This window comes from Vicugna pacos, chromosome 13, assembly GCF_048564905.1.
Source record: "Vicugna pacos chromosome 13, VicPac4, whole genome shotgun sequence".
Classification (NCBI taxonomy): Eukaryota; Metazoa; Chordata; class Mammalia; order Artiodactyla; family Camelidae; genus Vicugna; species Vicugna pacos.
In genome coordinates, this window is record NC_132999.1 from 130,810 (window position 1) to 154,376 (window position 23,567).

A 23,567-nucleotide genomic window follows, 5' to 3' on the forward strand; every position below is an offset into this window, starting at 1 on the left:
TGACAGAGAGACAGACATACTAGCTTACTCCCCCTCCATTAGATGCACACATAGACTGATACAAATATACAGTAGAATACCCCCCTTGACTTTCCGCTTCATTGATACACAGACCCGCACGCACACACAGACACACAGACACACACACACACACACACACACGGTAGCCTCCTCCTCTTCCTCAAATTCGAAGTTATCTAGATAGACACACTAACCTACTCCTCCAATACACAGACACATAAAAAGGCACACTAGCCTATAGGTATGCCTCCTTTAGATAGATAGGTAGTTAGGTAGATAGATAGATAGATAGTTAGATAGATAGATAGTTAGATAGATAGATAGATAGATAGATAGATAGATAGATAGATAGATAGATGATAGATAGATAGATAGATAGATAGATAGATAGATAGATACATAGATAGATAGATAGAAAGATAGATACATAGGCAGGCAGGAAGATACAGAGACATACAAGTCTCCTCCTCCTCCGTTAGATAAGCAGACGGGCACACACATAGGCTAGCCTCTCCCATCCTCCTCTAGGCAGGCAATCAGGCAGGCAGGCAGTCAGACAGACAGACACACTAGCGTCGGGGTGCGGTCTGTGGACAGGGATCAGCAGCGTTGACCAGGGGCAGGAGTGCCACTGGCGAGTCATAGCGTTTTATCCCATGTCCCACCCTGCCTTGCCTGGGGGTGGCATCCGCTCCCCCAAGTTCACCGGACTCAGACATTTGAAGTCTCCCTGCTTTGGGAGCGGGCGTGCTGAGGTCAGGGGAAGAGTTCAGCGGCAGATATGGAGGCGGCACAGCAGCTAAGGGGGATGCCTCGGGGAGTCGATCATTTTCCTACCATCTCCCCCTCTCCTGGCCTCGGGATGTCCTCTGCTACCCCAGGTGTGCGGGATTTAATTCTCCTTGTCAGCCAGGTCCTGGGAGGCTGCTGCGGTGATCTCTGGGTACAGGGACGTTGAGGGGAGCAGACTACATCGGGTGAGCCGATCAGGTTGCTCCCATCTCCACAAGGGCCTGGCCTGGAAACGGGCTCTCCTGCCCCGGGTTCACAGTATCCATGTTTCCATGTCAGCCTTCGGCCCGAAGGCGGGCCCGGTGTGATAAGGGGCTGCAGTGAGGAGGCGGGTCTGCCCCACCGAGCCCCTGTATTTGCTCAGATCTCCCCGTTGGCCGGTCCTAGGGTTGGTTTCTGCTACCCTAGGTACTCGAGGTGCACATCTCTGTGTTTTCCGGCTCCCGTGAAGCGGGTGTGGGGTGGGGCGCGGTGGGGGTCGGGCTGGGGCTTGGCGCGCGCAGCTATAGAAAGAGCAGAAGCGGCAGGCACGGGCTGCCCTGGCAAGCCTGTGGGTTCCCATCCATTGTCCCCCTCAGACTGCAATGGGGGCACCCTCTGTTGCTTCAGGGTGGCAATTGCCATCCCTCCAGGTGAGTCGAATACTGAGAGGCTTCCTCCATTAGACAGACAGAGAGACAAATAAATAGACAGTCAGACACACTAGCGTCTTCCTCCATTTAGACACAGCCATCTATCCTAACCTCCTCCTCCTCATCCATTATAGAGGGAGACAGAAACATAGACAGACAGACATGCACAAACACACACACACTAGCCTCCTCCTTCTCTTCCAATAGGTAGATAGGTAGATAGACAAACTAACCTCCTCCTCCAACAGACACACAAGTAAAAAGTCACACTTGGCTCCTGCTATGCCTCCACTTGATAGATAGATAGATAGATAGATAGATAGATAGATAGATAGATAGATAGATAGATAGATAGGCAGGCCAATAGAGAGACCTACTCGCCGGCTGCTCCTCCGTTAGGTAAAACGACAGACACACACGTAGACTAGCCCCTCCCATTCTTAAATATCTAGGCAGTCAGGCTGGTAGTCAGACAGACACACAATCTAGACATGGGTGTTCTGGGGAAGGGGTTTGACGGAAACGACTGGGGAATAGGGTGCCACTGTCGAGCTAGAGGATATTCTCCCATGTCCCTAGCTGCCTTGCCTGGAGGAGGCATCCGCTCCCCCAAGTTCACCGGACTCAAACCTTTAAAGTCGCCCTGCTCCTGGGAGCGGGCGTGGTGAGGTCAGGGGAAGAGGTCGGCAGCAGAGGCGGAGACAGAGGCTGCACAGCAGCAAACGGGGATGCCTCGGCGGCTTGGTCATTTTCCTCCGAACTCCACCTCTTCTGCCCTCGGGGCGGCCTCTGCTAACCCAGGTTTCCGGGATTTAGTTCTCCTTGTCAGCCAGGTCCTGGGATGCTGGTGAGGTGACTTCAGAGGACAGGGACGTCGTGGGGAGCGGACTGCCTCTGATCAGCCGATCAGTTTGCTCCCATCTCCACAGCGGCCTGGCCTGGGGGCGGCCTCTCCTGCCCCAGGTTCACCGTATGCATGTTTCCATGTCAGCGTCCGCCCTGGAGGCAGGCGCGGTGCGATCAGGGGCTGCAGTGAGTAGTCGGGGCTGCCCCACCGAGCCCCTGTTATTGCTCAGATCTCCCCCTTGGCCGGTTCTAGGGTTGATCTCTGCTACCCTAGGTACACGAGGTGCACATCTTTGCGTTTCCCGGCTCCCCGGAGGCGGGCAGGGGTGGCCTGTGGGCGGGGCGGGGGCGGGGCTGGGGCGGGGCGGTGGCGGAAACCAAGAGGGCAGAAGCAGGAGGCATGGGCTGCCCAGGCAAGCCTGTGGGTTTCTATCCAGTGTCCCCCTCAGCCTGCAGTTGGGGCGTTGGGGCGCCCCCTGCTGCTTCAGGGTGGCAATTGCCATCCCCCCAGGTGGCACGAATACTGGGATTCTTCCTACAGTAGACACACAGAGAGACAAAGAAATAGACAGACAGACACACTAGCCTCTTCCTCCATTTAGAAACAGCCATATATCCTAACCTCCTCTTCCTCATGCATTCTATAGGTAGACACATACATACATAGGCAGACACCCACAGACACACACATACACACACTGGCGTCCTACTTCTCCTCACTTAATTAGGTAGTGAGACACACTAATCTCCTCCTCCATTAGATAATAGATCGAGAAACGCAATAGACTCTTCCTCATCCTCCATTAGATAGATAGTGAGATTGACTGATAAACACACTAGCCTCTTTGTTCTCCTGTAGAGGGACAGACAGATAGCCAGACACTTTGGAATCCTTCTTCTTCTCCATTAGATAATAATACAGACAGACTCACAGACACACAGACAGACATACACACTAGTCTTCTCCTCCCCTGAGAGTCAGAGAGATAGGCACTGTAGCCTCCTTCTTCTCGATTAGATAAACGTACATATATAGATATCTGTTACAGTGACAGAGAGACAGACATACTAGCTTACTCCCCCTCCATTAGATGCACACATAGACTGATACAAATATACAGTAGAATACCCCCCTTGACTTTCCGCTTCATTGATACACAGACCCGCACGCACACACAGACACACAGACACACACACACACACACACACACGGTAGCCTCCTCCTCTTCCTCAAATTCGAAGTTATGTAGATAGACACACTAACCTACTCCTCCAATACACAGACACATAAAAAGGCACACTAGCCTATAGGTATGCCTCCTTTAGATAGATAGGTAGTTAGGTAGATAGATAGATAGATAGTTAGATAGATAGATAGATAGATAGATAGATAGATAGATAGATAGATAGATAGATAGATAGATAGAAAGATAGATACATAGGCAGGCAGGAAGATACAGAGTCATACAAGTCTCCTCCTCCTCCGTTAGATAAGCAGACGGGCACACACATAGGCTAGCCTCTCCCATCCTCCTCTAGGCAGGCAATCAGGCAGGCAGGCAGTCAGACAGACAGACACACTAGCGTCGGGGTGCGGTCTGTGGACAGGGATCAGCAGCGTTGACCAGGGGCAGGAGTGCCACTGGCGAGTCATAGCGTTTTATCCCATGTCCCACCCTGCCTTGCCTGGGGGTGGCATCCGCTCCCCCAAGTTCACCGGACTCAGACATTTGAAGTCTCCCTGCTTTGGGAGCGGGCGTGCTGAGGTCAGGGGAAGAGTTCAGCGGCAGATATGGAGGCGGCACAGCAGCTAAGGGGGATGCCTCGGGGAGTCGATCATTTTCCTACCATCTCCCCCTCTCCTGGCCTCGGGATGTCCTCTGCTACCCCAGGTGTGCGGGATTTAATTCTCCTTGTCAGCCAGGTCCTGGGAGGCTGCTGCGGTGATCTCTGGGTACAGGGACGTTGAGGGGAGCAGACTACATCGGGTGAGCCGATCAGGTTGCTCCCATCTCCACAAGGGCCTGGCCTGGAAACGGGCTCTCCTGCCCCGGGTTCACAGTATCCATGTTTCCATGTCAGCCTTCGGCCCGAAGGCGGGCCCGGTGTGATAAGGGGCTGCAGTGAGGAGGCGGGTCTGCCCCACCGAGCCCCTGTATTTGCTCAGATCTCCCCGTTGGCCGGTCCTAGGGTTGGTTTCTGCTACCCTAGGTACTCGAGGTGCACATCTCTGTGTTTTCCGGCTCCCGTGAAGCGGGTGTGGGGTGGGGCGCGGCGGGGGTCGGGCTGGGGCTTGGCGCGCGCAGCTATAGAAAGAGCAGAAGCGGCAGGCACGGGCTGCCCTGGCAAGCCTGTGGGTTCCCATCCATTGTCCCCCTCAGACTGCAATGGGGGCACCCTCTGTTGCTTCAGGGTGGCAATTGCCATCCCTCCAGGTGAGTCGAATACTGAGAGGCTTCCTCCATTAGACAGACAGAGAGACAAATAAATAGACAGTCAGACACACTAGCGTCTTCCTCCATTTAGACACAGCCATCTATCCTAACCTCCTCCTCCTCATCCATTATAGAGGGAGACAGAAACATAGACAGACAGACATGCACAAACACACACACACTAGCCTCCTCCTTCTCTTCCAATAGGTAGATAGGTAGATAGACAAACTAACCTCCTCCTCCAACAGACACACAAGTAAAAACTCACACTTGGCTCCTGCTATGCCTCCACTTGATAGATAGATAGATAGATAGATAGATAGATAGATAGATAGATAGATAGATAGGCAGGCCAATAGAGAGACCTACTCGCCGGCTGCTCCTCCGTTAGGTAAAACGACAGACACACACGTAGACTAGCCCCTCCCATTCTTAAATATCTAGGCAGTCAGGCTGGTAGTCAGACAGACACACAATCTAGACATGGGTGTTCTGGGGAAGGGGTTTGACGGAAACGACTGGGGAATAGGGTGCCACTGTCGAGCTAGAGGATATTCTCCCATGTCCCTAGCTGCCTTGCCTGGAGGAGGCATCCGCTCCCCCAAGTTCACCGGACTCAAACCTTTAAAGTCGCCCTGCTCCTGGGAGCGGGCGTGGTGAGGTCAGGGGAAGAGGTCGGCAGCAGAGGCGGAGACAGAGGCTGCACAGCAGCAAACGGGGATGCCTCGGCGGCTTGGTCATTTTCCTCCGAACTCCACCTCTTCTGCCCTCGGGGCGGCCTCTGCTAACCCAGGTTTCCGGGATTTAGTTCTCCTTGTCAGCCAGGTCCTGGGATGCTGGTGAGGTGACTTCAGAGGACAGGGACGTCGTGGGGAGCGGACTGCCTCTGATCAGCCGATCAGTTTGCTCCCATCTCCACAGCGGCCTGGCCTGGGGGCGGCCTCTCCTGCCCCAGGTTCACCGTATGCATGTTTCCATGTCAGCGTCCGCCCTGGAGGCAGGCGCGGTGCGATCAGGGGCTGCAGTGAGTAGTCGGGGCTGCCCCACCGAGCCCCTGTTATTGCTCAGATCTCCCCCTTGGCCGGTTCTAGGGTTGATCTCTGCTACCCTAGGTACACGAGGTGCACATCTTTGCGTTTCCCGGCTCCCCGGAGGCGGGCAGGGGTGGCCTGTGGGCGGGGCGGGGGCGGGGCTGGGGCGGGGCGGTGGCGGAAACCAAGAGGGCAGAAGCAGGAGGCATGGGCTGCCCAGGCAAGCCTGTGGGTTTCTATCCAGTGTCCCCCTCAGCCTGCAGTTGGGGCGTTGGGGCGCCCCCTGCTGCTTCAGGGTGGCAATTGCCATCCCCCCAGGTGGCACGAATACTGGGATTCTTCCTACAGTAGACACACAGAGAGACAAAGAAATAGACAGACAGACACACTAGCCTCTTCCTCCATTTAGAAACAGCCATATATCCTAACCTCCTCTTCCTCATGCATTCTATAGGTAGACACATACATACATAGGCAGACACCCACAGACACACACATACACACACTGGCGTCCTACTTCTCCTCACTTAATTAGGTAGTGAGACACACTAATCTCCTCCTCCATTAGATAATAGATCGAGAAACGCAATAGACTCTTCCTCATCCTCCATTAGATAGATAGTGAGATTGACTGATAAACACACTAGCCTCTTTGTTCTCCTGTAGAGGGACAGACAGATAGCCAGACACTTTGGAATCCTTCTTCTTCTCCATTAGATAATAATACAGACAGACTCACAGACACACAGACAGACATACACACTAGTCTTCTCCTCCCCTGAGAGTCAGAGAGATAGGCACTGTAGCCTCCTTCTTCTCGATTAGATAAACGTACATATATAGATATCTGTTACAGTGACAGAGAGACAGACATACTAGCTTACTCCCCCTCCATTAGATGCACACATAGACTGATACAAATATACAGTAGAATACCCCCCTTGACTTTCCGCTTCATTGATACACAGACCCGCACGCACACACAGACACACAGACACACACACACACACACACACACGGTAGCCTCCTCCTCTTCCTCAAATTCGAAGTTATGTAGATAGACACACTAACCTACTCCTCCAATACACAGACACATAAAAAGGCACACTAGCCTATAGGTATGCCTCCTTTAGATAGATAGGTAGTTAGGTAGATAGATAGATAGATAGTTAGATAGATAGATAGATAGATAGATAGATAGATAGATAGATAGATAGATAGATAGAAAGTTAGATACATAGGCAGGCAGGAAGATACAGAGACATACAAGTCTCCTCCTCCTCCGTTAGATAAGCAGACGGGCACACACATAGGCTAGCCTCTCCCATCCTCCTCTAGGCAGGCAATCAGGCAGGCAGGCAGTCAGACAGACAGACACACTAGCGTCGGGGTGCGGTCTGTGGACAGGGATCAGCAGCGTTGACCAGGGGCAGGAGTGCCACTGGCGAGTCATAGCGTTTTATCCCATGTCCCACCCTGCCTTGCCTGGGGGTGGCATCCGCTCCCCCAAGTTCACCGGACTCAGACATTTGAAGTCTCCCTGCTTTGGGAGCGGGCGTGCTGAGGTCAGGGGAAGAGTTCAGCGGCAGATATGGAGGCGGCACAGCAGCTAAGGGGGATGCCTCGGGGAGTCGATCATTTTCCTACCATCTCCCCCTCTCCTGGCCTCGGGATGTCCTCTGCTACCCCAGGTGTGCGGGATTTAATTCTCCTTGTCAGCCAGGTCCTGGGAGGCTGCTGCGGTGATCTCTGGGTACAGGGACGTTGAGGGGAGCAGACTACATCGGGTGAGCCGATCAGGTTGCTCCCATCTCCACAAGGGCCTGGCCTGGAAACGGGCTCTCCTGCCCCGGGTTCACAGTATCCATGTTTCCATGTCAGCCTTCGCCCCGAAGGCGGGCCCGGTGTGATAAGGGGCTGCAGTGAGGAGGCGGGTCTGCCCCACCGAGCCCCTGTATTTGCTCAGATCTCCCCGTTGGCCGGTCCTAGGGTTGGTTTCTGCTACCCTAGGTACTCGAGGTGCACATCTCTGTGTTTTCCGGCTCCCGTGAAGCGGGTGTGGGGTGGGGCGCGGCGGGGGTCGGGCTGGGGCTTGGCGCGCGCAGCTATAGAAAGAGCAGAAGCGGCAGGCACGGGCTGCCCTGGCAAGCCTGTGGGTTCCCATCCATTGTCCCCCTCAGACTGCAATGGGGGCACCCTCTGTTGCTTCAGGGTGGCAATTGCCATCCCTCCAGGTGAGTCGAATACTGAGAGGCTTCCTCCATTAGACAGACAGAGAGACAAATAAATAGACAGTCAGACACACTAGCGTCTTCCTCCATTTAGACACAGCCATCTATCCTAACCTCCTCCTCCTCATCCATTATAGAGGGAGACAGAAACATAGACAGACAGACATGCACAAACACACACACACTAGCCTCCTCCTTCTCTTCCAATAGGTAGATAGGTAGATAGACAAACTAACCTCCTCCTCCAACAGACACACAAGTAAAAAGTCACACTTGGCTCCTGCTATGCCTCCACTTGATAGATAGATAGATAGATAGATAGATAGATAGATAGATAGATAGATAGGCAGGCCAATAGAGAGACCTACTCGCCGGCTGCTCCTCCGTTAGGTAAAACGACAGACACACACGTAGACTAGCCCCTCCCATTCTTAAATATCTAGGCAGTCAGGCTGGTAGTCAGACAGACACACAATCTAGACATGGGTGTTCTGGGGAAGGGGTTTGACGGAAGCGACTGGGGAATAGGGTGCCACTGTGGAGCTAGAGGATATTCTCCCATGTCCCTAGCTGCCTTGCCTGGAGGAGGCATTCGCTCCCCCAAGTTCACCGGACTCAAACCTTTAAAGTCGCCCTGCTCCTGGGAGCGGGCGTGGTGAGGTCAGGGGAAGAGGTCGGCAGCAGAGGCGGAGACAGAGGCTGCACAGCAGCAAACGGGGATGCCTCGGCGGCTTGGTCATTTTCCTCCGAACTCCACCTCTTCTGCCCTCGGGGCGGCCTCTGCTAACCCAGGTTTCCGGGATTTAGTTCTCCTTGTCAGCCAGGTCCTGGGATGCTGGTGAGGTGACTTCAGAGGACAGGGACGTCGTGGGGAGCGGACTGCCTCTGATCAGCCGATCAGGTTGCTCCCATCTCCACAGCGGCCTGGCCTGGGGGCGGCCTCTCCTGCCCCAGGTTCACCGTATGCATGTTTCCATGTCAGCGTCCGCCCTGGAGGCAGGCGCGGTGCGATCAGGGGCTGCAGTGAGTAGTCGGGGCTGTCCCACCGAGCCCCTGTTATTGCTCAGATCTCCCCCTTGGCCGGTTCTAGGGTTGATCTCTGCTACCCTAGGTACACGAGGTGCACATCTTTGCGTTTCCCGGCTCCCCGGAGGCGGGCAGGGGTGGCCTGTGGGCGGGGCGGGGGCGGGGCTGGGGCGGGGCGGTGGCGGAAACCAAGAGGGCAGAAGCAGGAGGCATGGGCTGCCCAGGCAAGCCTGTGGGTTTCTATCCAGTGTCCCCCTCAGCCTGCAGTTGGGGCGTTGGGGCGCCCCCTGCTGCTTCAGGGTGGCAATTGCCATCCCCCCAGGTGGCACGAATACTGGGATTCTTCCTACAGTAGACACACAGAGAGACAAAGAAATAGACAGACAGACACACTAGCCTCTTCCTCCATTTAGAAACAGCCATATATCCTAACCTCCTCTTCCTCATGCATTCTATAGGTAGACACATACATACATAGGCAGACACCCACAGACACACACATACACACACTGGCGTCCTACTTCTCCTCACTTAATTAGGTAGTGAGACACACTAATCTCCTCCTCCATTAGATAATAGATCGAGAAACGCAATAGACTCTTCCTCATCCTCCATTAGATAGATAGTGAGATTGACTGATAAACACACTAGCCTCTTTGTTCTCCTGTAGAGGGACAGACAGATAGCCAGACACTTTGGAATCCTTCTTCTTCTCCATTAGATAATAATACAGACAGACTCACAGACACACAGACAGACATACACACTAGTCTTCTCCTCCCCTGAGAGTCAGAGAGATAGACACTGTAGCCTCCTTCTTCTCGATTAGATAAACGTACATATATAGATATCTGTTACAGTGACAGAGAGACAGACATACTAGCTTACTCCCCCTCCATTAGATGCACACATAGACTGATACAAATATACAGTAGAATACCCCCCTTGACTTTCCGCTTCATTGATACACAGACCCGCACGCACACACAGACACACAGACACACACACACACACACACACACACACAAACACACACGGTAGCCTCCTCCTCTTCCTCAAATTCGAAGTTATGTAGATAGACACACTAACCTACTCCTCCAATACACAGACACATAAAAAGGCACACTAGCCTATAGGTATGCCTCCTTTAGATAGATAGGTAGTTAGGTAGATAGATAGATAGATAGTTAGATAGATAGATAGTTAGATAGATAGATAGATAGATAGATAGATAGATAGATAGATAGATAGATAGATAGATAGATAGATAGATATATGATAGATAGATAGATAGATAGATAGATAGATAGATAGATAGATAGATAGATAGAAAGATAGATACATAGGCAGGCAGGAAGATACAGAGACATACAAGTCTCCTCCTCCTCCGTTAGATAAGCAGACGGGCACACACATAGGCTAGCCTCTCCCATCCTCCTCTAGGCAGGCAATCAGGCAGGCAGGCAGTCAGACAGACAGACACACTAGCGTCGGGGTGCGGTCTGTGGACAGGGATCAGCAGCGTTGACCAGGGGCAGGAGTGCCACTGGCGAGTCATAGCGTTTTATCCCATGTCCCACCCTGCCTTGCCTGGGGGTGGCATCCGCTCCCCCAAGTTCACCGGACTCAGACATTTGAAGTCTCCCTGCTTTGGGAGCGGGCGTGCTGAGGTCAGGGGAAGAGTTCAGCGGCAGATATGGAGGCGGCACAGCAGCTAAGGGGGATGCCTCGGGGAGTCGATCATTTTCCTACCATCTCCCCCTCTCCTGGCCTCGGGATGTCCTCTGCTACCCCAGGTGTGCGGGATTTAATTCTCCTTGTCAGCCAGGTCCTGGGAGGCTGCTGCGGTGATCTCTGGGTACAGGGACGTTGAGGGGAGCAGACTACATCGGGTGAGCCGATCAGGTTGCTCCCATCTCCACAAGGGCCTGGCCTGGAAACGGGCTCTCCTGCCCCGGGTTCACAGTATCCATGTTTCCATGTCAGCCTTCGCCCCGAAGGCGGGCCCGGTGTGATAAGGGGCTGCAGTGAGGAGGCGGGTCTGCCCCACCGAGCCCCTGTATTTGCTCAGATCTCCCCGTTGGCCGGTCCTAGGGTTGGTTTCTGCTACCCTAGGTACTCGAGGTGCACATCTCTGTGTTTTCCGGCTCCCGTGAAGCGGGTGTGGGGTGGGGCGCGGCGGGGGTCGGGCTGGGGCTTGGCGCGCGCAGCTATAGAAAGAGCAGAAGCGGCAGGCACGGGCTGCCCTGGCAAGCCTGTGGGTTCCCATCCATTGTCCCCCTCAGACTGCAATGGGGGCACCCTCTGTTGCTTCAGGGTGGCAATTGCCATCCCTCCAGGTGAGTCGAATACTGAGAGGCTTCCTCCATTAGACAGACAGAGAGACAAATAAATAGACAGTCAGACACACTAGCGTCTTCCTCCATTTAGACACAGCCATCTATCCTAACCTCCTCCTCCTCATCCATTATAGAGGGAGACAGAAACATAGACAGACAGACATGCACAAACACACACACACTAGCCTCCTCCTTCTCTTCCAATAGGTAGATAGGTAGATAGACAAACTAACCTCCTCCTCCAACAGACACACAAGTAAAAAGTCACACTTGGCTCCTGCTATGCCTCCACTTGATAGATAGATAGATAGATAGATAGATAGATAGATAGATAGATAGATAGATAGGCAGGCCAATAGAGAGACCTACTCGCCGGCTGCTCCTCCGTTAGGTAAAACGACAGACACACACGTAGACTAGCCCCTCCCATTCTTAAATATCTAGGCAGTCAGGCTGGTAGTCAGACAGACACACAATCTAGACATGGGTGTTCTGGGGAAGGGGTTTGACGGAAGCGACTGCGGAATAGGGTGCCACTGTCGAGCTAGAGGATATTCTCCCATGTCCCTAGCTGCCTTGCCTGGAGGAGGCATCCGCTCCCCCAAGTTCACCGGACTCAAACCTTTAAAGTCGCCCTGCTCCTGGGAGCGGGCGTGGTGAGGTCAGGGGAAGAGGTCGGCAGCAGAGGCGGAGACAGAGGCTGCACAGCAGCAAACGGGGATGCCTCGGCGGCTTGGTCATTTTCCTCCGAACTCCACCTCTTCTGCCCTCGGGGCGGCCTCTGCTAACCCAGGTTTCCGGGATTTAGTTCTCCTTGTCAGCCAGGTCCTGGGATGCTGGTGAGGTGACTTCAGAGGACAGGGACGTCGTGGGGAGCGGACTGCCTCTGATCAGCCGATCAGGTTGCTCCCATCTCCACAGCGGCCTGGCCTGGGGGCGGCCTCTCCTGCCCCAGGTTCACCGTATGCATGTTTCCATGTCAGCGTCCGCCCTGGAGGCAGGCGCGGTGCGATCAGGGGCTGCAGTGAGTAGTCGGGGCTGTCCCACCGAGCCCCTGTTATTGCTCAGATCTCCCCCTTGGCCGGTTCTAGGGTTGATCTCTGCTACCCTAGGTACACGAGGTGCACATCTTTGCGTTTCCCGGCTCCCCGGAGGCGGGCAGGGGTGGCCTGTGGGCGGGGCGGGGGCGGGGCTGGGGCGGGGCGGTGGCGGAAACCAAGAGGGCAGAAGCAGGAGGCATGGGCTGCCCAGGCAAGCCTGTGGGTTTCTATCCAGTGTCCCCCTCAGCCTGCAGTTGGGGCGTTGGGGCGCCCCCTGCTGCTTCAGGGTGGCAATTGCCATCCCCCCAGGTGGCACGAATACTGGGATTCTTCCTACAGTAGACACACAGAGAGACAAAGAAATAGACAGACAGACACACTAGCCTCTTCCTCCATTTAGAAACAGCCATATATCCTAACCTCCTCTTCCTCATGCATTCTATAGGTAGACACATACATACATAGGCAGACACCCACAGACACACACATACACACACTGGCGTCCTACTTCTCCTCACTTAATTAGGTAGTGAGACACACTAATCTCCTCCTCCATTAGATAATAGATCGAGAAACGCAATAGACTCTTCCTCATCCTCCATTAGATAGATAGTGAGATTGACTGATAAACACACTAGCCTCTTTGTTCTCCTGTAGAGGGACAGACAGATAGCCAGACACTTTGGAATCCTTCTTCTTCTCCATTAGATAATAATACAGACAGACTCACAGACACACAGACAGACATACACACTAGTCTTCTCCTCCCCTGAGAGTCAGAGAGATAGGCACTGTAGCCTCCTTCTTCTCGATTAGATAAACGTACATATATAGATATCTGTTACAGTGACAGAGAGACAGACATACTAGCTTACTCCCCCTCCATTAGATGCACACATAGACTGATACAAATATACAGTAGAATACCCCCCTTGACTTTCCGCTTCATTGATACACAGACCCGCACGCACACACAGACACACAGACACACACACACACACACACACACACACAAACACACACGGTAGCCTCCTCCTCTTCCTCAAATTCGAAGTTATGTAGATAGACACACTAACCTACTCCTCCAATACACAGACACATAAAAAGGCACACTAGCCTATAGGTATGCCTCCTTTAGATAGATAGGTAGTTAGGTAGATAGATAGATAGTTAGATAGATAGATAGTTAGATAGATAGATAGATAGATAGATAGATAGATAGATAGATAGATGATAGATAGATAGATAGATAGATAGATAGATAGATAGGTAGATAGATAGATAGATAGATAGAAAGATAGATACATAGGCAGGCAGGAAGATACAGAGACATACAAGTCTCCTCCTCCTCCGTTAGATAAGCAGACGGGCACACACATAGGCTAGCCTCTCCCATCCTCCTCTAGGCAGGCAATCAGGCAGGCAGGCAGTCAGACAGACAGACACACTAGCGTCGGGGTGCGGTCTGTGGACAGGGATCAGCAGCGTTGACCAGGGGCAGGAGTGCCACTGGCGAGTCATAGCGTTTTATCCCATGTCCCACCCTGCCTTGCCTGGGGGTGGCATCCGCTCCCCCAAGTTCACCGGACTCAGACATTTGAAGTCTCCCTGCTTTGGGAGCGGGCGTGCTGAGGTCAGGGGAAGAGTTCAGCGGCAGATATGGAGGCGGCACAGCAGCTAAGGGGGATGCCTCGGGGAGTCGATCATTTTCCTACCATCTCCCCCTCTCCTGGCCTCGGGATGTCCTCTGCTACCCCAGGTGTGCGGGATTTAATTCTCCTTGTCAGCCAGGTCCTGGGAGGCTGCTGCGGTGATCTCTGGGTACAGGGACGTTGAGGGGAGCAGACTACATCGGGTGAGCCGATCAGGTTGCTCCCATCTCCACAAGGGCCTGGCCTGGAAACGGGCTCTCCTGCCCCGGGTTCACAGTATCCATGTTTCCATGTCAGCCTTCGCCCCGAAGGCGGGCCCGGTGTGATAAGGGGCTGCAGTGAGGAGGCGGGTCTGCCCCACCGAGCCCCTGTATTTGCTCAGATCTCCCCGTTGGCCGGTCCTAGGGTTGGTTTCTGCTACCCTAGGTACTCGAGGTGCACATCTCTGTGTTTTCCGGCTCCCGTGAAGCGGGTGTGGGGTGGGGCGCGGCGGGGGTCGGGCTGGGGCTTGGCGCGCGCAGCTATAGAAAGAGCAGAAGCGGCAGGCACGGGCTGCCCTGGCAAGCCTGTGGGTTCCCATCCATTGTCCCCCTCAGACTGCAATGGGGGCACCCTCTGTTGCTTCAGGGTGGCAATTGCCATCCCTCCAGGTGAGTCGAATACTGAGAGGCTTCCTCCATTAGACAGACAGAGAGACAAATAAATAGACAGTCAGACACACTAGCGTCTTCCTCCATTTAGACACAGCCATCTATCCTAACCTCCTCCTCCTCATCCATTATAGAGGGAGACAGAAACATAGACAGACAGACATGCACAAACACACACACACTAGCCTCCTCCTTCTCTTCCAATAGGTAGATAGGTAGATAGACAAACTAACCTCCTCCTCCAACAGACACACAAGTAAAAACTCACACTTGGCTCCTGCTATGCCTCCACTTGATAGATAGATAGATAGATAGATAGATAGATAGATAGATAGATAGATAGGCAGGCCAATAGAGAGACCTACTCGCCGGCTGCTCCTCCGTTAGGTAAAACGACAGACACACACGTAGACTAGCCCCTCCCATTCTTAAATATCTAGGCAGTCAGGCTGGTAGTCAGACAGACACACAATCTAGACATGGGTGTTCTGGGGAAGGGGTTTGACGGAAGCGACTGGGGAATAGGGTGCCACTGTGGAGCTAGAGGATATTCTCCCATGTCCCTAGCTGCCTTGCCTGGAGGAGGCATCCGCTCCCCCAAGTTCACCGGACTCAAACCTTTAAAGTCGCCCTGCTCCTGGGAGCGGGAGTGGTGAGGTCAGGGGAAGAGGTCGGCAGCAGAGGCGGAGACAGAGGCTGCACAGCAGCAAACGGGGATGCCTCGGCGGCTTGGTCATTTTCCTCCGAACTCCACCTCTTCTGCCCTCGGGGCGGCCTCTGCTAACCCAGGTTTCCGGGATTTAGTTCTCCTTGTCAGCCAGGTCCTGGGATGCTGGTGAGGTGACTTCAGAGGACAGGGACGTCGTGGGGAGCGGACTGCCTCTGATCAGCCGATCAGGTTGCTCCCATCTCCACAGCGGCCTGGCCTGGGGGCGGCCTCTCCTGCCCCAGGTTCACCGTATGCATGTTTCCATGTCAGCGTCCGCCCTGGAGGCAGGCGCGGTGCGATCAGGGGCTGCAGTGAGTAGTCGGGGCTGTCCCACCGAGCCCCTGTTATTGCTCAGATCTCCCCCTTGGCCGGTTCTAGGGTTGATCTCTGCTACCCTAGGTACACGAGGTGCACATCTTTGCGTTTCCCGGCTCCCCGGAGGCGGGCAGGGGTGGCCTGTGGGCGGGGCGGGGGCGGGGCTGGGGCGGGGCGGTGGCGGAAACCAAGAGGGCAGAAGCAGGAGGCATGGGCTGCCCAGGCAAGCCTGTGGGTTTCTATCCAGTGTCCCCCTCAGCCTGCAGTTGGGGCGTTGGGGCGCCCCCTGCTGCTTCAGGGTGGCAATTGCCATCCCCCCAGGTGGCACGAATACTGGGATTCTTCCTACAGTAGACACACAGAGAGACAAAGAAATAGACAGACAGACACACTAGCCTCTTCCTCCATTTAGAAACAGCCATATATCCTAACCTCCTCTTCCTCATGCATTCTATAGGTAGACACATACATACATAGGCAGACACCCACAGACACACACATACACACACTGGCGTCCTACTTCTCCTCACTTAATTAGGTAGTGAGACACACTAATCTCCTCCTCCATTAGATAATAGATCGAGAAACGCAATAGACTCTTCCTCATCCTCCATTAGATAGATAGTGAGATTGACTGATAAACACACTAGCCTCTTTGTTCTCCTGTAGAGGGACAGACAGATAGCCAGACACTTTGGAATCCTTCTTCTTCTCCATTAGATAATAATACAGACAGACTCACAGACACACAGACAGACATACACACTAGTCTTCTCCTCCCCTGAGAGTCAGAGAGATAGGCACTGTAGCCTCCTTCTTCTCGATTAGATAAACGTACATATATAGATATCTGTTACAGTGACAGAGAGACAGACATACTAGCTTACTCCCCCTCCATTAGATGCACACATAGACTGATACAAATATACAGTAGAATACCCCCCTTGACTTTCCGCTTCATTGATACACAGACCCGCACGCACACACAGACACACAGACACACACACACACACACACACACACACACAAACACACACGGTAGCCTCCTCCTCTTCCTCAAATTCGAAGTTATGTAGATAGACACACTAACCTACTCCTCCAATACACAGACACATAAAAAGGCACACTAGCCTATAGGTATGCCTCCTTTAGATAGATAGGTAGTTAGGTAGATAGATAGATAGTTAGATAGATAGATAGTTAGATAGATAGATAGATAGATAGATAGATAGATAGATAGATAGATAGATAGATGATAGATAGATAGATAGATAGATAGATAGATAGATAGATAGATAGATAGGTAGATAGATAGATAGATAGATAGAAAGATAGATACATAGGCAGGCAGGAAGATACAGAGACATACAAGTCTCCTCCTCCTCCGTTAGATAAGCAGACGGGCACACACATAGGCTAGCCTCTCCCATCCTCCTCTAGGCAGGCAATCAGGCAGGCAGGCAGTCAGACAGACAGACACACTAGCGTCGGGGTGCGGTCTGTGGACAGGGATCAGCAGCGTTGACCAGGGGCAGGAGTGCCACTGGCGAGTCATAGCGTTTTATCCCATGTCCCACCCTGCCTTGCCTGGGGGTGGCATCCGCTCCCCCAAGTTCACCGGACTCAGACATTTGAAGTCTCCCTGCTTTGGGAGCGGGCGTGCTGAGGTCAGGGGAAGAGTTCAGCGGCAGATATGGAGGCGGCACAGCAGCTAAGGGGGATGCCTCGGGGAGTCGATCATTTTCCTACCATCTCCCCCTCTCCTGGCCTCGGGATGTCCTCTGCTACCCCAGGTGTGCGGGATTTAATTCTCCTTGTCAGCCAGGTCCTGGGAGGCTGCTGCGGTGATCTCTGGGTACAGGGACGTTGAGGGGAGCAGACTACATCGGGTGAGCCGATCAGGTTGCTCCCATCTCCACAAGGGCCTGGCCTGGAAACGGGCTCTCCTGCCCCGGGTTCACAGTATCCATGTTTCCATGTCAGCCTTCGCCCCGAAGGCGGGCCCGGTGTGATAAGGGGCTGCAGTGAGGAGGCGGGTCTGCCCCACCGAGCCCCTGTATTTGCTCAGATCTCCCCGTTGGCCGGTCCTAGGGTTGGTTTCTGCTACCCTAGGTACTCGAGGTGCACATCTCTGTGTTTTCCGGCTCCCGTGAAGCGGGTGTGGGGTGGGGCGCGGCGGGGGTCGGGCTGGGGCTTGGCGCGCGCAGCTATAGAAAGAGCAGAAGCGGCAGGCACGGGCTGCCCTGGCAAGCCTGTGGGTTCCCATCCATTGTCCCCCTCAGACTGCAATGGGGGCACCCTCTGTTGCTTCAGGGTGGCAATTGCCATCCCTCCAGGTGAGTCGAATACTGAGAGGCTTCCTCCATTAGACAGACAGAGAGACAAATAAATAGACAGTCAGACACACTAGCGTCTTCCTCCATTTAGACACAGCCATCTATCCTAACCTCCTCCTCCTCATCCATTATAGAGGGAGACAGAAACATAGACAGACAGACATGCACAAACACACACACACTAGCCTCCTCCTTCTCTTCCAATAGGTAGATAGGTAGATAGACAAACTAACCTCCTCCTCCAACAGACACACAAGTAAAAACTCACACTTGGCTCCTGCTATGCCTCCACTTGATAGATAGATAGATAGATAGATAGATAGATAGATAGATAGATAGATAGGCAGGCCAATAGAGAGACCTACTCGCCGGCTGCTCCTCCGTTAGGTAAAACGACAGACACACACGTAGACTAGCCCCTCCCATTCTTAAATATCTAGGCAGTCAGGCTGGTAGTCAGACAGACACACAATCTAGACATGGGTGTTCTGGGGAAGGGGTTTGACGGAAGCGACTGGGGAATAGGGTGCCACTGTGGAGCTAGAGGATATTCTCCCATGTCCCTAGCTGCCTTGCCTGGAGGAGGCATCCGCTCCCCCAAGTTCACCGGACTCAAACCTTTAAAGTCGCCCTGCTCCTGGGAGCGGGAGTGGTGAGGTCAGGGGAAGAGGTCGGCAGCAGAGGCGGAGACAGAGGCTGCACAGCAGCAAACGGGGATGCCTCGGCGGCTTGGTCATTTTCCTCCGAACTCCACCTCTTCTGCCCTCGGGGCGGCCTCTGCTAACCCAGGTTTCCGGGATTTAGTTCTCCTTGTCAGCCAGGTCCTGGGATGCTGGTGAGGTGACTTCAGAGGACAGGGACGTCGTGGGGAGCGGACTGCCTCTGATCAGCCGATCAGGTTGCTCCCATCTCCACAGCGGCCTGGCCTGGGGGCGGCCTCTCCTGCCCCAGGTTCACCGTATGCATGTTTCCATGTCAGCGTCCGCCCTGGAGGCAGGCGCGGTGCGATCAGGGGCTGCAGTGAGTAGTCGGGGCTGTCCCACCGAGCCCCTGTTATTGCTCAGATCTCCCCCTTGGCCGGTTCTAGGGTTGATCTCTGCTACCCTAGGTACACGAGGTGCACATCTTTGCGTTTCCCGGCTCCCCGGAGGCGGGCAGGGGTGGCCTGTGGGCGGGGCGGGGGCGGGGCTGGGGCGGGGCGGTGGCGGAAACCAAGAGGGCAGAAGCAGGAGGCATGGGCTGCCCAGGCAAGCCTGTGGGTTTCTATCCAGTGTCCCCCTCAGCCTGCAGTTGGGGCGTTGGGGCGCCCCCTGCTGCTTCAGGGTGGCAATTGCCATCCCCCCAGGTGGCACGAATACTGGGATTCTTCCTACAGTAGACACACAGAGAGACAAAGAAATAGACAGACAGACACACTAGCCTCTTCCTCCATTTAGAAACAGCCATATATCCTAACCTCCTCTTCCTCATGCATTCTATAGGTAGACACATACATACATAGGCAGACACCCACAGACACACACATACACACACTGGCGTCCTACTTCTCCTCACTTAATTAGGTAGTGAGACACACTAATCTCCTCCTCCATTAGATAATAGATCGAGAAACGCAATAGACTCTTCCTCATCCTCCATTAGATAGATAGTGAGATTGACTGATAAACACACTAGCCTCTTTGTTCTCCTGTAGAGGGACAGACAGATAGCCAGACACTTTGGAATCCTTCTTCTTCTCCATTAGATAATAATACAGACAGACTCACAGACACACAGACAGACATACACACTAGTCTTCTCCTCCCCTGAGAGTCAGAGAGATAGGCACTGTAGCCTCCTTCTTCTCGATTAGATAAACGTACATATATAGATATCTGTTACAGTGACAGAGAGACAGACATACTAGCTTACTCCCCCTCCATTAGATGCACACATAGACTGATACAAATATACAGTAGAATACCCCCCTTGACTTTCCGCTTCATTGATACACAGACCCGCACGCACACACAGACACACAGACACACACACACACACACACACACACAAACACACACGGTAGCCTCCTCCTCTTCCTCAAATTCGAAGTTATGTAGATAGACACACTAACCTACTCCTCCAATACACAGACACATAAAAAGGCACACTAGCCTATAGGTATGCCTCCTTTAGATAGATAGGTAGTTAGGTAGATAGATAGATAGTTAGATAGATAGATAGTTAGATAGATAGATAGATAGATAGATAGATAGATAGATAGATAGATAGATAGATAGATAGATAGATGATAGATAGATAGATAGATAGATAGATAGATAGATAGATAGATAGATAGGTAGATAGATAGATAGATAGATAGAAAGATAGATACATAGGCAGGCAGGAAGATACAGAGACATACAAGTCTCCTCCTCCTCCGTTAGATAAGCAGACGGGCACACACATAGGCTAGCCTCTCCCATCCTCCTCTAGGCAGGCAATCAGGCAGGCAGGCAGTCAGACAGACAGACACACTAGCGTCGGGGTGCGGTCTGTGGACAGGGATCAGCAGCGTTGACCAGGGGCAGGAGTGCCACTGGCGAGTCATAGCGTTTTATCCCATGTCCCACCCTGCCTTGCCTGGGGGTGGCATCCGCTCCCCCAAGTTCACCGGACTCAGACATTTGAAGTCTCCCTGCTTTGGGAGCGGGCGTGCTGAGGTCAGGGGAAGAGTTCAGCGGCAGATATGGAGGCGGCACAGCAGCTAAGGGGGATGCCTCGGGGAGTCGATCATTTTCCTACCATCTCCCCCTCTCCTGGCCTCGGGATGTCCTCTGCTACCCCAGGTGTGCGGGATTTAATTCTCCTTGTCAGCCAGGTCCTGGGAGGCTGCTGCGGTGATCTCTGGGTACAGGGACGTTGAGGGGAGCAGACTACATCGGGTGAGCCGATCAGGTTGCTCCCATCTCCACAAGGGCCTGGCCTGGAAACGGGCTCTCCTGCCCCGGGTTCACAGTATCCATGTTTCCATGTCAGCCTTCGGCCCGAAGGCGGGCCCGGTGTGATAAGGGGCTGCAGTGAGGAGGCGGGTCTGCCCCACCGAGCCCCTGTATTTGCTCAGATCTCCCCGTTGGCCGGTCCTAGGGTTGGTTTCTGCTACCCTAGGTACTCGAGGTGCACATCTCTGTGTTTTCCGGCTCCCGTGAAGCGGGTGTGGGGTGGGGCGCGGCGGGGGTCGGGCTGGGGCTTGGCGCGCGCAGCTATAGAAAGAGCAGAAGCGGCAGGCACGGGCTGCCCTGGCAAGCCTGTGGGTTCCCATCCATTGTCCCCCTCAGACTGCAATGGGGGCACCCTCTGTTGCTTCAGGGTGGCAATTGCCATCCCTCCAGGTGAGTCGAATACTGAGAGGCTTCCTCCATTAGACAGACAGAGAGACAAATAAATAGACAGTCAGACACACTAGCGTCTTCCTCCATTTAGACACAGCCATCTATCCTAACCTCCTCCTCCTCATCCATTATAGAGGGAGACAGAAACATAGACAGACAGACATGCACAAACACACACACACTAGCCTCCTCCTTCTCTTCCAATAGGTAGATAGGTAGATAGACAAACTAACCTCCTCCTCCAACAGACACACAAGTAAAAACTCACACTTGGCTCCTGCTATGCCTCCACTTGATAGATAGATAGATAGATAGATAGATAGATAGATAGATAGATAGATAGATAGATAGATAGGCAGGCCAATAGAGAGACCTACTCGCCGGCTGCTCCTCCGTTAGGTAAAACGACAGACACACACGTAGACTAGCCCCTCCCATTCTTAAATATCTAGGCAGTCAGGCTGGTAGTCAGACAGACACACAATCTAGACATGGGTGTTCTGGGGAAGGGGTTTGACGGAAGCGACTGGGGAATAGGGTGCCACTGTGGAGCTAGAGGATATTCTCCCATGTCCCTAGCTGCCTTGCCTGGAGGAGGCATCCGCTCCCCCAAGTTCACCGGACTCAAACCTTTAAAGTCGCCCTGCTCCTGGGAGCGGGCGTGGTGAGGTCAGGGGAAGAGGTCGGCAGCAGAGGCGGAGACAGAGGCTGCACAGCAGCAAACGGGGATGCCTCGGCGGCTTGGTCATTTTCCTCCGAACTCCACCTCTTCTGCCCTCGGGGCGGCCTCTGCTAACCCAGGTTTCCGGGATTTAGTTCTCCTTGTCAGCCAGGTCCTGGGATGCTGGTGAGGTGACTTCAGAGGACAGGGACGTCGTGGGGAGCGGACTGCCTCTGATCAGCCGATCAGGTTGCTCCCATCTCCACAGCGGCCTGGCCTGGGGGCGGCCTCTCCTGCCCCAGGTTCACCGTATGCATGTTTCCATGTCAGCGTCCGCCCTGGAGGCAGGCGCGGTGCGATCAGGGGCTGCAGTGAGTAGTCGGGGCTGTCCCACCGAGCCCCTGTTATTGCTCAGATCTCCCCCTTGGCCGGTTCTAGGGTTGATCTCTGCTACCCTAGGTACACGAGGTGCACATCTTTGCGTTTCCCGGCTCCCCGGAGGCGGGCAGGGGTGGCCTGTGGGCGGGGCGGGGGCGGGGCTGGGGCGGGGCGGTGGCGGAAACCAAGAGGGCAGAAGCAGGAGGCATGGGCTGCCCAGGCAAGCCTGTGGGTTTCTATCCAGTGTCCCCCTCAGCCTGCAGTTGGGGCGTTGGGGCGCCCCCTGCTGCTTCAGGGTGGCAATTGCCATCCCCCCAGGTGGCACGAATACTGGGATTCTTCCTACAGTAGACACACAGAGAGACAAAGAAATAGACAGACAGACACACTAGCCTCTTCCTCCATTTAGAAACAGCCATATATCCTAACCTCCTCTTCCTCATGCATTCTATAGGTAGACACATACATACATAGGCAGACACCCACAGACACACACATACACACACTGGCGTCCTACTTCTCCTCACTTAATTAGGTAGTGAGACACACTAATCTCCTCCTCCATTAGATAATAGATCGAGAAACGCAATAGACTCTTCCTCATCCTCCATTAGATAGATAGTGAGATTGACTGATAAACACACTAGCCTCTTTGTTCTCCTGTAGAGGGACAGACAGATAGCCAGACACTTTGGAATCCTTCTTCTTCTCCATTAGATAATAATACAGACAGACTCACAGACACACAGACAGACATACACACTAGTCTTCTCCTCCCCTGAGAGTCAGAGAGATAGGCACTGTAGCCTCCTTCTTCTCGATTAGATAAACGTACATATATAGATATCTGTTACAGTGACAGAGAGACAGACATACTAGCTTACTCCCCCTCCATTAGATGCACACATAGACTGATACAAATATACAGTAGAATACCCCCCTTGACTTTCCGCTTCATTGATACACAGACCCGCACGCACACACAGACACACAGACACACACACACACACACACACACACACACACACACGGTAGCCTCCTCCTCTTCCTCAAATTCGAAGTTATGTAGATAGACACACTAACCTACTCCTCCAATACACAGACA